Source organism: Astatotilapia calliptera, chromosome 6 (assembly GCF_964374335.1).
Source record: "Astatotilapia calliptera chromosome 6, fAstCal68.1, whole genome shotgun sequence".
In the NCBI taxonomy this organism is placed as follows: domain Eukaryota; kingdom Metazoa; phylum Chordata; class Actinopteri; order Cichliformes; family Cichlidae; genus Astatotilapia; species Astatotilapia calliptera.
In genome coordinates, this window is record NC_137427.1 from 21,040,103 (window position 1) to 21,052,516 (window position 12,414).

The 12,414-nt window shown below is 42.6% G+C and overlaps 1 protein-coding gene across 10 annotated transcripts in view; it reads left to right on the top strand.

The window, feature by feature from the left end:
- The first annotated feature begins 3,801 nt into the window (after positions 1 to 3,801).
- rbm47 (RNA binding motif protein 47) overlaps positions 3,802 to 12,414 on the top strand; it is a 38,133-nt gene continuing 29,520 nt past the window's right edge. For 6 of the 10 annotated variants that reach the window (XM_080302946.1, XM_026171032.2, XM_080302945.1 and 3 more), the window contains exons 1-2: positions 5,768 to 5,930; positions 6,510 to 6,664. The gene's annotated coding sequence lies outside the window, so the exon portion shown is untranslated. Of the gene's footprint in view, positions 4,607 to 4,743; positions 4,927 to 5,767; positions 5,931 to 6,509; positions 6,665 to 7,201; positions 7,343 to 12,414 lie in introns of those variants that run through there. The other 4 variants (XM_026171029.2, XM_026171027.2, XM_026171031.2 and 1 more) reach the window with 4 other exon arrangements.

Consider the following 12,414-nt stretch of genomic DNA (forward strand, 5'->3'; position numbering starts at 1 on the left):
TTACACTGGCTTAGATTAATTTCCTGGAAGCTTGTTCAAATCTAACTCTTATCGCACTTACCTGACTTTAAAACAAAGTCTTTGCGTCAAAATCTGTTAACTAGAATTATGGTCTTGAAGAGAGACGCGAACTGCAGTCGCAGCACTTACGGTCTTTTGATAGACTTCGTAAATCCAGTTCACATTAGTAACATGATCCAAGTTTTCCACCTTTCTCCGTTCTCCTTGTTGTGTGCGTGACAACTTGATTGGACCCACTTTGTTGGGGGTGAATAACTAAACTGCCTCATCCCTTTGTGCGCCATTGTGAGGCGTCATAAGAGTATCAGGAGAGCTGGAAGCTTCCTCTCAGTGTCTCAGATCTCTCTTTCTATTAAGTAGGAACGAGGGCATGGTCTGAGGTTTTTATTATGGGGAGTGTGTGCTTTCTTGTGTGCACATGTGCAAGTCTCTGTGCCTGTAAATTACAAGTTTAATGAAGGGTGCAGGATTTTGAGGTGTTCTCTTTTTCTAGTTTTCTTAAATAACTTAAAGTGCCAAAAATAATCTGCTGAAATGACTACTCGCCAGCCAGTTTGTTAGGTGCACCTGTTCAGCTGCTTGTTAACACAAATATCTAATCAGCCAATCACATTGCAGAAACTAAATGCATGTAGACATGGCCGAGAGGACTCGCTGAAGTTCAAACTGGACATCAGAATGGGGAAGAAAGGTGATTCAGGTGACTTTGGTTGTTGACTTTGGTTGTTGCCTGACAAGCCGTTCTGAGTATTTCAGGAACTGCTGACCTGCTGGGATTTTCCCACACAAGCATCTCTAGTGTTTACAGAGACGTTCGGGCTGGTCAAGCGGCAGTCTATGGGTGAAAATGCTTTATTGATGTCAAATGTTGGAGGAGAGTGGGGAGATTTAACATTTGGCCTCCTGACTTTGGCCTCCTATATCAATGCTTTCTGTGACGGGGAGGAAATCATTACCGATGGATGTCATTTTCACAGATAAAGGCAGTTCTATTGAGTGCAAGAGTTGGCATTGTTTAAATTTGTTTAAACGATTAAACTCGTTACAGCTAAGGCAGATGGTCATCTCTGAAGACAGACGATGGGATACAACAGCAGAATACTGAACAGAAAACTGAGGCTACAAATCACACAGGCTCACTGAAACTGGACAATAGAAGATTGCAAAAACATTGCCTAGTATGATGAGTGTCGATTTCTGCTGCAACATTTGAATAGCACGGTTAGAAATTTGCGTAAACAGCATTAAACCATGGGTCCGTCCAACCTTCTGTGAATGGTTCAGGGGTCTGGTGTTAGTGTAATAGTGTCTGTGTGTGTGTCTGTGTGTGTGTGTGTGGGGGGGGGTATTCTGTGCCCCATTTAAACACCACACCCTGCCTGAGTATTGTTGCTGACCATGAACACTCCATGTCACAAAGCGCAGATCATTAACGTGGTTTCTTGGACGCGACAGTGAGTTCATTGTACTCAGATGGCCTTCATAGTCACCAGATCCCAAATCAACAGTGCACATTTGGGCTGTGATGACATGAGTGATTCACATGATGGATGTGCAGCCAAAAAATCTGCAGTAACTGTGATGCTATCATGTCAGTATGGACTAAAATTTGAGGAATGTCGAGTCTGTGCCATGAAGAGTTAAGGAAGCTCTGAAGGCAAAAACGGGGGTCCAACCAAGCACTAGTAAGGTGTACCTAATAAAGTGACCAGTGAGTGTGAGACTTCGTTAAAATAACGACTCTTCTCATTTGTTTTCCTATTTTTTTTGTCGTAATCTGTCTTGTTAAGTGAGGAGAAGCTATAAAGCATAACCTTAAATACGGAAATAGTTCAGGTGGTAATTAACCTCGATTATCCTTCAACTCTGGTTTGTTTACAGATGCCACTTAAAGGATTTCCTTTTCTTTCCTTTTGTAAACAAGAAAATGTATGTTTAACAGATTTTTCAGCTTAACTTATACTGTAATCAGCTTCATGTTGTGTTTTATGCCATTTTAAATGGGAAAAAGCCAAATGGAGCTTTCTCAGTTTAAGCCGCCCTCCCTCCTTTGACACAGTGAACTGTATATGATCACACTTTTATCTCCCCGTGACCTATGAACGACTACTCTTTATTGGAAGCCTCCAACCGTTAAACATGATATGAGCACTGTAAACTTTTAAACAATGCCAACCCTTGCACTCAATAGAACTGCCTTTATCTGTGAAAATGACATCCATCGGTAATGATTTCCTCCCCGTCACAGAAAGCATTGCTATAGGAGGCCGGATCAGTGTCACGCAGTAAGACTTCAGTCCTCATAATGACTTTTTAAAACTTCTGTTGGAGCACTTTGATCTATTTCTGGCGTAAACAGCATGATTTGTGTATGAAAATTGACTGACAGAGTGTGCACAAGCCATAAACAAAACACATTTGACATATTTATCTGAAATGAATAATTATTGTAGTCCTACATACCAGACTGATTTTTACAGAACAAACTACATGCAACAAATATATTTTAATGTTTTAATTTTCACCTCACGTGCACAGACCATGCCGGTGAAACTTTATCCACCTCATAAAGTCTGGTCTTGCAAAAGCTGATGGTCTTTAAACCATAAACTCGTTCATCTCGTGTCAGAGTTATTATATTGTCAGTGGGGATTTATAACTTTCAAAAGCCTGTCCTGTATCAACACACATCAATAATGGTACTCAAAAGCAGCTATGATCTTCCACTCACTGTGACGTAACACTTAACTAAAGCAAGTCTGTGCAGGCGGATGTTCACCCTGTAAAGAAAATGGTTGTGGTTGGAAAAAACACAGGTTTATTTAGGAAACGAGTAAAAGCGATTTGCTGGATAATAAAATTATGGAAATTCCCCCCCCACCCCACTCCCCGGATATGCATGCCTTATACGACACAGACCATAAATATTTGGGCTTTTTTGGTCTTCGCATGTGAAATTACAGATGCTACCTTAAATTCTAAGCTTTATCAAAGTCATATTATATTAAAGCCTGAGGAACTCCAGTCAGTGTGGATGACTGGAAAAATAATTTTACGTGATGGTGGGAAAAAACCCCTCTAAATATATTGAGACAGCAAAATAAGTCAAGAATGCTTCCTGGTACGTAGGCAAGAAAGGTCAGATGATTCATCACGAGACACAAACCCCAGGTAAGCCCTATAAGCAGGTTATTAGGCAGGTTGGAATTTGCAAAACAAGAAACGGGTAAAGATGTGGGGCAAATGTCTGTGGAACGACGAAACAAAGATCAGCCTTTATCCAAATATGCAGAGAAAAAACACAAGCAGGTCACCAGTCGAACAGGTACTCTGGCATTGATTGTTCGATTGATTCTCTACTGGCAGACGCCCAGCACATTACTAAAGCTTTAAAGAATAAATAGGTGAAAGATCCTAAAATGGCAGAGTCAGTCACCTGATCACATTCTGACTGAGAATAAATAAGGACCGGACCAAAGGCAGAAAGATGCAAAGAATATACAAAATGTGCGCTCGTGTGTGGGTGCCTTTTCCACAAAGCATTACGATGAACTTGCGCCTGTCCATTTATTTTACTTTTTTTAAACCACCAAACTTCAGGCACAGCGGGCTGGTCGTAACAGCAGAGCTTACAACAGGTCTTAAGCGTAATCAGTTTTATCTTAGCATCTTAAGTCTGACATAAGAGTTTTGCCTGTTGTGCAATATAGGATTATGCGTTCTTCTGGGCGTGGTGTGAATCGTGAACCTGCAGAGGAGCACATGTGAAGTTAAAATATCAGCTTTTTTATGACACCGACTCCACAATAAGACTTTTAGAGAGTAGAGAGCTGTGAGGGATGGACAGATACAGCACTGGGGAGCTGTTTCGATTCTCTAAGGAAAGAGCTACTGAAGAGCTGCGACTGGACCTCAACACGGCAGCTGAACATCTTTCCACTTTTTCCTTCCACTGTTTTCTGAACAGATTTCCGAGTTGTTTCTTCTTCTTACCAAACTAGACTCTGCACCTGTGCGTTCTTGCACAGCTTTAGTAATTTTGCTTTTCCAGTGTTGAAGTGGTGAAATCACCTCTTCTTTTATTCCATTTTATTTGCTTGCAAAAGCCAAAATTGTAAGTTAGTGAGACACCAGAAAATCATTAAAAATCCACCCCAGCAATTAATGTGAATCACTGGGACTGGGTGTAGTTAAGACTAGGCTTACGCTTGGCTGGTGCAACCCTGTTCCAGGGTGTAGGTGGGTTTTATCTACTTTTACTCTAGAATCGGGCAATGGTGGCTAAAACTTGTTTAATCTGTGCTTCTTCACCGCTTCCTCTTATGTTAGTAGAGTAGGAAACAATCAGCCGTGAAACCTGTATCGTGATGTATTTAGATTACTTGGGGTGAACTGCACAGCCTGCTGCAGTTACAGAAGCCTGACTTATTGCCGTGTATATGCTTTTGTATTTGCAGTTTTTTTAAGGATTGTGTGAAATCTGTTAAGTAAGCATTAAAGTCAAAAAGTATTGAGCAACTTAATCAACGGCCCGGCCGCCTCCCTGCTAGAGTTCAGCCGCTGTGTTGAAACGTTATTTCTCTGTGTGAGCACATCTGACTCAATCTCAGTTTCCTATACACACTCACACACACACACACATGCTCGCAAGTTCCCTACTGTTTGTGTGTGTGTGTTTCTGTGTGTGTGTGTTGTTACACTAAACAGAAATCCAGCGTCCTCACTTCTCTCTTCTGTTCTCAGTCTGCTGGTTGGCTGACCGCGGACACTCCTGTTCAGCACAGCGCTCTCTCCTTGTCTCCATGACAACTGGCTGTCACAAAGACGTCGCGCTCGCCACGTACCTGAGATCAGGAAGAAGGAAGCGCTTGGTCCCGCCTACGCCAAACTCTCCAAGGAATTCAGGTAGGGTAACCAACACACACACGCGCGCACACACACACACACACACACACACACAGAGATACAGGAATACACTTTACGCAGTCTTGAATGAGAAGTGAATACTGTGACTGAGGGTTGCTGAACCTCAATAACATGATCAAACAAGTATGACATTTTCTGAAAAGATCAGAAAAGAGGATAAAGTGCATGAGACGAGGAAGGACTGTGTGAAGGAGTAGAAAGAAAAAACAGTTTTTACTTTCTGTTCAGCTTTACGGCATAACCCTCCTTAACAGAAGTGAGAAACTGTTTATATTGGACATTTAAAGGTTTGGATTTCCCTTTCAGCTGTCAGTCATGCTTTTTGTCACGCTCATGCTGACAATTCAAACACAAGAAACCTGAGAGAGTGCCCGAGTGGGTTGTTATTACACAAAGGTGTCATTACAGAGGGATCTGCAGCACGCACGTCAGAGAGGTGAACACTACAGTGTAAAGACAGCATGTCATCGTGACCTCAGGGGTGTATGTGTGTATTTGTGAATGAGCGTGTGTGATCATCACTAATAAGCAAGCGGTGGATGAGAGCGATCATGTGGTAGGTGTGCAGGAAACTCCTTTAGAGGATTGCTGCTGAATCTCCTCTCTCAGGTCTGGCTGATCGCACTAACTCACTCAAACACACACACACACACACACTTGGATTGGACAGGGCCACAGGAGGATAGCGTTTCCTATCCGGAATGATAGGAAGGAGGAGGCAGGGAGGAGGTGTGCTGGGGGTATGGGCAGTCAGATTCTGGTTTGGTGAGTTTTAGGAGCTGGCAGTGTGTACACCATACACATAGCGAAAGAGAGAAACAGAAAGGGAAAGACGAGCTGAGAGAGAGGTAGAAGAAAGAAAGGGGACTAAAAGCAGGTGTGTGGAGCGTTTAGGTGACAGACGGCGAAGCTTCAGGAGCGGCAGCACCTTCGCTGAACATCATGCAGGCTTGACTTGAGCGCCGTGACAGTTATGCTGTGCTGTAAGGAAGACAGATTTGTGTGTGTGTGTGTGTGTGTGTGTGTGTGTGGTTGTGTGTATGTTGGGATGAAGAGGGTCCTCTCTGATGTGTGTCCTGGGATGATTAGTGTGTGTTCCAAACTTTTTCCCCTTTTCCTCTCTCCCTCCTCATCTCTCCCCCCTTCTCGCTTCTGAGGAATGTGGGGCTTATGTCAGTGAGAGTCAGGTACAGACTCACTAATTACCAGTGGCCTCCCTCGCTCCCTCCCTCTTTCCCTCCCTCTCTCTCTCTAATGCTTTCCTTCAACTCTGTCACCTCCTGTTCTCTCCTCCACTTCGAGACCTTGTGCACCGGCCTCCTTCTCCCGTCTCCCGCTGTTACGTCTACGAGCGCTGTCGTGACTGGAGCAGAGGAGAGGACAAACAGAGAGGATCTGAGTCAGAATCCAAAAAAACACCAAAAGGAGAAGAGAAACTTTGAGTCGTCCTCTCCTCTGTGTGTGTGTGTGTGTGTGTGTGTGCAGTGTGTGTGTGTGCAGTGTGTTTGACAGAAGTGTCTGAGATCTCTTCTCATTGTGCTTTGGGGGACTTGTCATTGAAGACAGGAAGTGCCCTGACAGCGAACACGGAGCCGGAGAGAACCTGACTGTCTGTACAAAGGAAGATAGAAGGCAGGAGGGGAAGATGAGAAAGTGACAAGCCGGATCGTTGCCTTTTGACGCCGACGCCGTGACTACACGTCCCATCATCCTACAGGTTGGCTGGGAACTCATCGTGTGTGCACCCCCCCCCCCCCCCCCCCCCTTTTTTTTTCTTTTTCAGAAATTCTCTCTCATTTCAGTCTGAACAGTTATGTTGTAAATGTAGCTGAGAGCAATGGTGTGTTTTCTCACCTGGAGGTTTAACAGCACACACTCACACACAGACACACACATGCACACACACTCACACAGTGGGTAATCTGGAAGGACATTTCTTCAGCTGGTCCAGTGTTCACATTGACCCAACTGACTGCTGTAACCTTCACTGCAAGGTTACGGAGCGAGTACTGAATGTTTATTTGTGTGTGTGTGTGTGTGTGTGTGTGTGTGTGTGTTCTATGTGTTCTTGTCTTGTCATCTTCTGTGTGTGTGTGTGGGTTTCAGAAACTGGTCGAGCAGGGCGCCAGTTAGCCTTGGGTGTCCTGTTGTTGTGCAAACGAGACTTAGCTGCTCGAGTATATATGTGTGCATATGAAAGCAGAGTAGTGTGTGCGTGTGTGTACCCGTGTGTCTGTGTGTTTTTGTGTGTGTGTGACAGTTTACATCCAGCTGATCTTTTCAAGAACAACTGTCTCACTGACACAGAGGGTATCCGCTCAAATTTGCCAAGCTGTCATTTGTCCAGCTGTAGTTTCTGGAAATATTCACGTGTTTCTCCACATAAGGAAATGCAGTAAGTGATGCCTCAAATCTTATTTATGCTAAAGCTCATACAAGCAAGCATTCAAAGTACAATAATATACTATGTGTGACTTTTAAATGTCAGTTGAAAGGAAATCAGAGTGTAAAAATGACAGTAAGTCATATGCCAGTTTACAGTAATTTAAGTTGTACTTGCATTGAAGTTAACTTTAGTTTCTGTTTCCTGGTAACCAGTTTGGCATGCAGTATGGGGCCGGTTGACCAAGTTATTCCTTCATCATTTTTTTGGGGTGGAAAATTTTAAGTTAGATTATTAAAGTGCTTTTAGACTAGAAGTCACATTTTAACCATACATCCATACTGTACTTTATTCTATACACTTATCTACTTGTCTACACTTGTCTACATCGACTTCACGTCCATGTGGGGTAGATAAGCTGGGGTTCAAACCTGGAACAGTGCTAACCACTGCACCATAGTCCCACACGAAGCTTACAGCCAAAGTACTAACCAGGCTAGACTCTGCTCACTCTCTGAGATCCAATGAGAGCGTCTGGTTTTTGCTTTTTTCAGTATTATTTTTCTCTATAATATTGGAGGTCGTTGTCAGGGATTAGATCAGATTAGCTTCTACAATACAAACACACCACTGTCACTCACAGCCTTGTAGACATCCAGTCTCGGTAAACATTTGCACAGACCTCGCGTTTACTATCTGAGCAAATTTGACCAAACTGACAAAAACTAAAGACAACTACCATGTACGTTTGTTTTATTTGTCAGAAGTTTATTTTATCTCAGTTAATTGAATTGTTCTTTTTCTCACTAGTTTACTCTTTAGCTTAGTTTCAGTTAACTTCAGTGACCTCAGTTCAGGTTTGGGTTCAGGTTAGAGCCAGTTTAAGGTTAGCATGAGGGTATGTCTTCAGGAAATAAGCATAAGTCAGTTTGCTGCCTTCTGAAATGATGGAAACAAGACGAAATGTTTGTGTACAGATGGCCAGCTTCCGTGTGAATACTGTAAATACCTGGACCTGTAAGGTGTTTCAAAGGTGTGTGTGTGTGTGTGTTGAAGTGCTGGTCAGACCTGATGAAGTGGTGACACGTGGCTTCTTTAGACATTCTGATGTAAAAACCGAAGCCAAAAATAGAAACCAGTTGAATGGTTAGCATATGGAAGGGGTTATTCAATCGGGGCTTTGCGTTTGTCTGTGTCGCCGTCTCGGACAGTAGCTGTGGCTTCGTTACTGATTGTGTAACCAAGTTCAATAGGTGAACCATTTTTCCGAGTGGCGCTTATCTCTCAACTCGCTGTATCACATTCCACAAGTGGAAAGCACAGAAGCAGACGTCATCTAAGACATACATTTATATCTCGATGTTTGTCCTAGTTTGAATTTATTTTTGCTGTGTTTTGGCCCTGTCTAGTTTCAGGAAGAAAAGACAGATTTCTTAAACCAGAAGGCAACAGGAAGAGATCTTTTATTTAATTAACATATCAGTTTTTTTAAAGCAAGAAACCGATTGGACTTTATTATTCAGCAAACCTCAAGCATAAGGAAGAGAAACAGCATAAACTGCACACTCACACAGACACAAGCGTGCACCATGATCATGTCACATGTCTGTCACATGATCATCTTATGCTCATGATGGGGAAGCACAGATTCAGTGTGGTGTGTACGCGACAAAACCGTAAGCCTAATCCACCAGCACATAGGCAGAGATCTAGAGCTGCAGAGTAACGAGTGCAGCGGAGAGGCAGAAGGAAACCTGTTAGTGCTATTGTGTTGTTTATGAAACACCTGTAACAAGATCTGATCAGCCTTGCTCTCCTCTCTCTCCCTTTCTTTCTTTCTGTTTGTCGCAAATACACACATACCGGGAAAGCACAATGGCCACATTCTTCCCCTTTATCAACCCCCCACCTCCCTCTTCAGCTCCCCTCTGATCGGGCCAAACACCGAACAGCAGTGAGCTGAAGGGAAGTTGAACCGAGCTTAAAAAAATAGGGTAACAAGTACAGGTGGAAAAAAAGGGAGAGGAACATATGATTTATAATGTGCTTGTCTCTTCCTCTTGTAACAAAGATGGAAAATAAGGGTTGAGAATGAGAAACGTGGCGGAAAAGAAATGTTAGAAGATTGTCAGAGAGGATGACAAATAAATTTGGAGGAACAGTAGTCATCAGGAGTTTTAAAGGGCCAGTTCCTCAATTCATGAAATCAGATTTTCTGAAAGTCTATCAAACAGAACAAAAGTGATGGTGTTTTTAAAAACCATTGAAAAAAACATTTGTTGAAAGAATTAGTTTTATAATACACGCCTCAAGCGCTTTGGTTAGGGTTTGTTTCACTTTAGAGCAGCGATGTGAAATATAAAGCCCGAGGGCCAGAATCGGCCTGGCGAGGACTCCAATCTGGCCCACTGATGGTTTTGGAAAAATGTGAAGGAGGACTTAAATCATGGGCTTGCATCTGTATTTTCACAAGTTTTACAGTATTTGCTACCAAAAAAAGCCCTCCCCCGTGGCCATTCACACTACACCCAAGTAATTATGTAAAAGATAGTTTCTGTTTTCATTTTCTACAATAGAAATTCCTGTTTTGTGTTGTTTTGCAATGATTCCACAGTAAGAAACATGAAAGAAAAAGAAAGATTTTTTGTGAATTAAAATAAACGTCCTGTTTCATAATTACAGGATGGTCTGGGCGATGAGCTACCAGATCTTTTTCTGGTTTTTACAATTTAAGCTGAATGAATCAGGCTGACAGATGTCTTTGATTTACTACAGGCACATTTCTTTGTTGTGTAGAAAAAGTGAGATGAGCTGTTGAAACTGCAACTTGAAACTTTTTCTTATCTGAGGGATTTAATGTTAAACTTCTTTACACTGACAGAAAGAGAGAGCTTCACTCGTTTGGCCCACTTAAACTTTATGTGGCCCTTTATGTAAAATGACTTTAACATCCCTGCTTTAGCAAACGGCTTGTTGAGATTTAATGAAATATAATTATTATTATATAATATTATATAATAAAATCCTGGATTTGAATCCACCGGGAGTCTTTCTGTGTGGAGTCTGCATGTTCTCCCTGCACCTTGCACCTGCATGGCTTCCTCCCACAGTTCAAACACATGCCTGTTGGGTTAATCACCGATTCTGAATTGGCTGTAGGGTGTAAGAGTGAGCGTGTATTTTTCCATAAAGCATTGAATCTCATAAATGTAGTCTGAAGATCAATCTTGAACTAATTAGCTGATTTAAAAAATAAAAACTACTTTGAAACACGACCCAGGTAAATGGTTGGATCCCTCCTCTAATCACTTCCTGTAACCGTAGCTGTGATTTGATATCACTGGGACTAAACCTCTGACCAGGTCAAGAAAACCCCAGCTCCCTTATTGTCCTCCCTCTTCTGCTCTTAACTTTTATTTTTTTTAACCTCTGGGCAGAGGTGTCCTCCACAGCGTACTCTTCTTACGGCTCTGTTTCAGTTAAGTGTACGTAGGATATTGGAAAAGCCCTATGGAGTGTCATTAGTTCTGTTTTCTCCCATCAAACTCCTTCAGCTATTGTTGCTCCTGTTACTCTTTCCTTAGCAAAAGGTTTAAACCCGCTCCCCCCCTCAGAAGATGAGAACAGTTCCCGACCAATTCTGTCTGCAGCAATGACATCAGCCCCTCATCCTCCACTGAGGGAGAGCGGTAACAACTCTGACTTGCCATCTCTCTGCTATGAGCCATTTATTATCTGCAAAATGTTCTGCTACAGGCTCTTCTCAGTCTGAGATGCACAACACATTCATCTGTGCTCATCCCTCCAAATAAGGGGTATGAGGGGTTAAACCCTTCAGCCTCCCGTCCAAGCTAAAACAGTGATAACAGCTGTTTAGTTCCTGCCTCTTAATCTGAGAGAACTGTAGCGTGTCATGCACAGATCCTTAGTAATGCTAAAGTAGTCTCATTTTTACCAGAAAGGACTTTAGAGTTACTGTTTTGAAGTGTTTGAGCTTTTAGCTAAGGCCGTCGAATATTTTGATTGAGACGACTGGAGAAAGTAACACCTATGAGTCAAGCATTCATGTGGCTCTTAGGGGGCATCAAAGTAACCCCTCACTCACTCAATCTGGAACCCCCGACTCAAGTCGGCACTGAAACGTAGGACCGCTAGCTTCAAAACTGAAGCATTAAATAGCTTCATGACCACAGACGATCACCTTCAAAACACAGCAAAAGCTGCACAGAGACACTGAGCTTAACTGTCAGGTTCACCAACTCTGTATTTATGCAGTGGAAGGAGTAGAGAAACTATATGACCCACAAGTGAACTTTGTAGATAACCACACCAGCTCTTACCAGTGTGGCGTTAGCCATAGCCATAATGAGACAGTGACAACAGTCACTAAAGCGTTACAACCCTGGGCAGTGATGCTCGAGAGCTCAGGACATTATTTTCATAACTAACGGCATCTGTACTGAGAGGACGATGGGTGCTAGCTGTAATCAGGAGCAAAATCTATAATCCAGCCATCCTGGATTCTGATTGGATAGACACCTCCTTCACACTTTAAAGTTACACTTGGATGAAAACCAGGGTTGCACTTAGTAACATCACAAGCACAGGACCTCGCAGAGATTGTCCTTATCCAGAGATTAGGACATCACCATACTGTCAGACAACAAACACGACACAGACACGTTGTTGTTTATCTATATTTTATCTTCGGTAACATGACGGCTGTTTTTGCACAGCCAGGATAAAAAGTAACGTCAGCAGATGTCCAGTTGCTTAACAAACTGTTCAGATGTTACAAACGTGGATAAGCCGACAAATGTACTCTTCAGTTATAGATTACGCATTGAGTGAAATGCTATGGTCAAAGGGTCTGTTTGTACAACTGAAACTTCACAGATAATCACTGGGTGATTTAAAGTGAATTTTTGCTGTGAAAGATGAACCATTATGTAAATCGGATATTTCATCCAAGCACTTCCTGTAACTTTAGCTTTATCCAAGGATGGCTACGCCCATGACCAGGTCAAGAAAACCCCAGGTCTCTGTATTGTTCTCACTCTTCTTCTTTTACCTTCTTTCCTCTG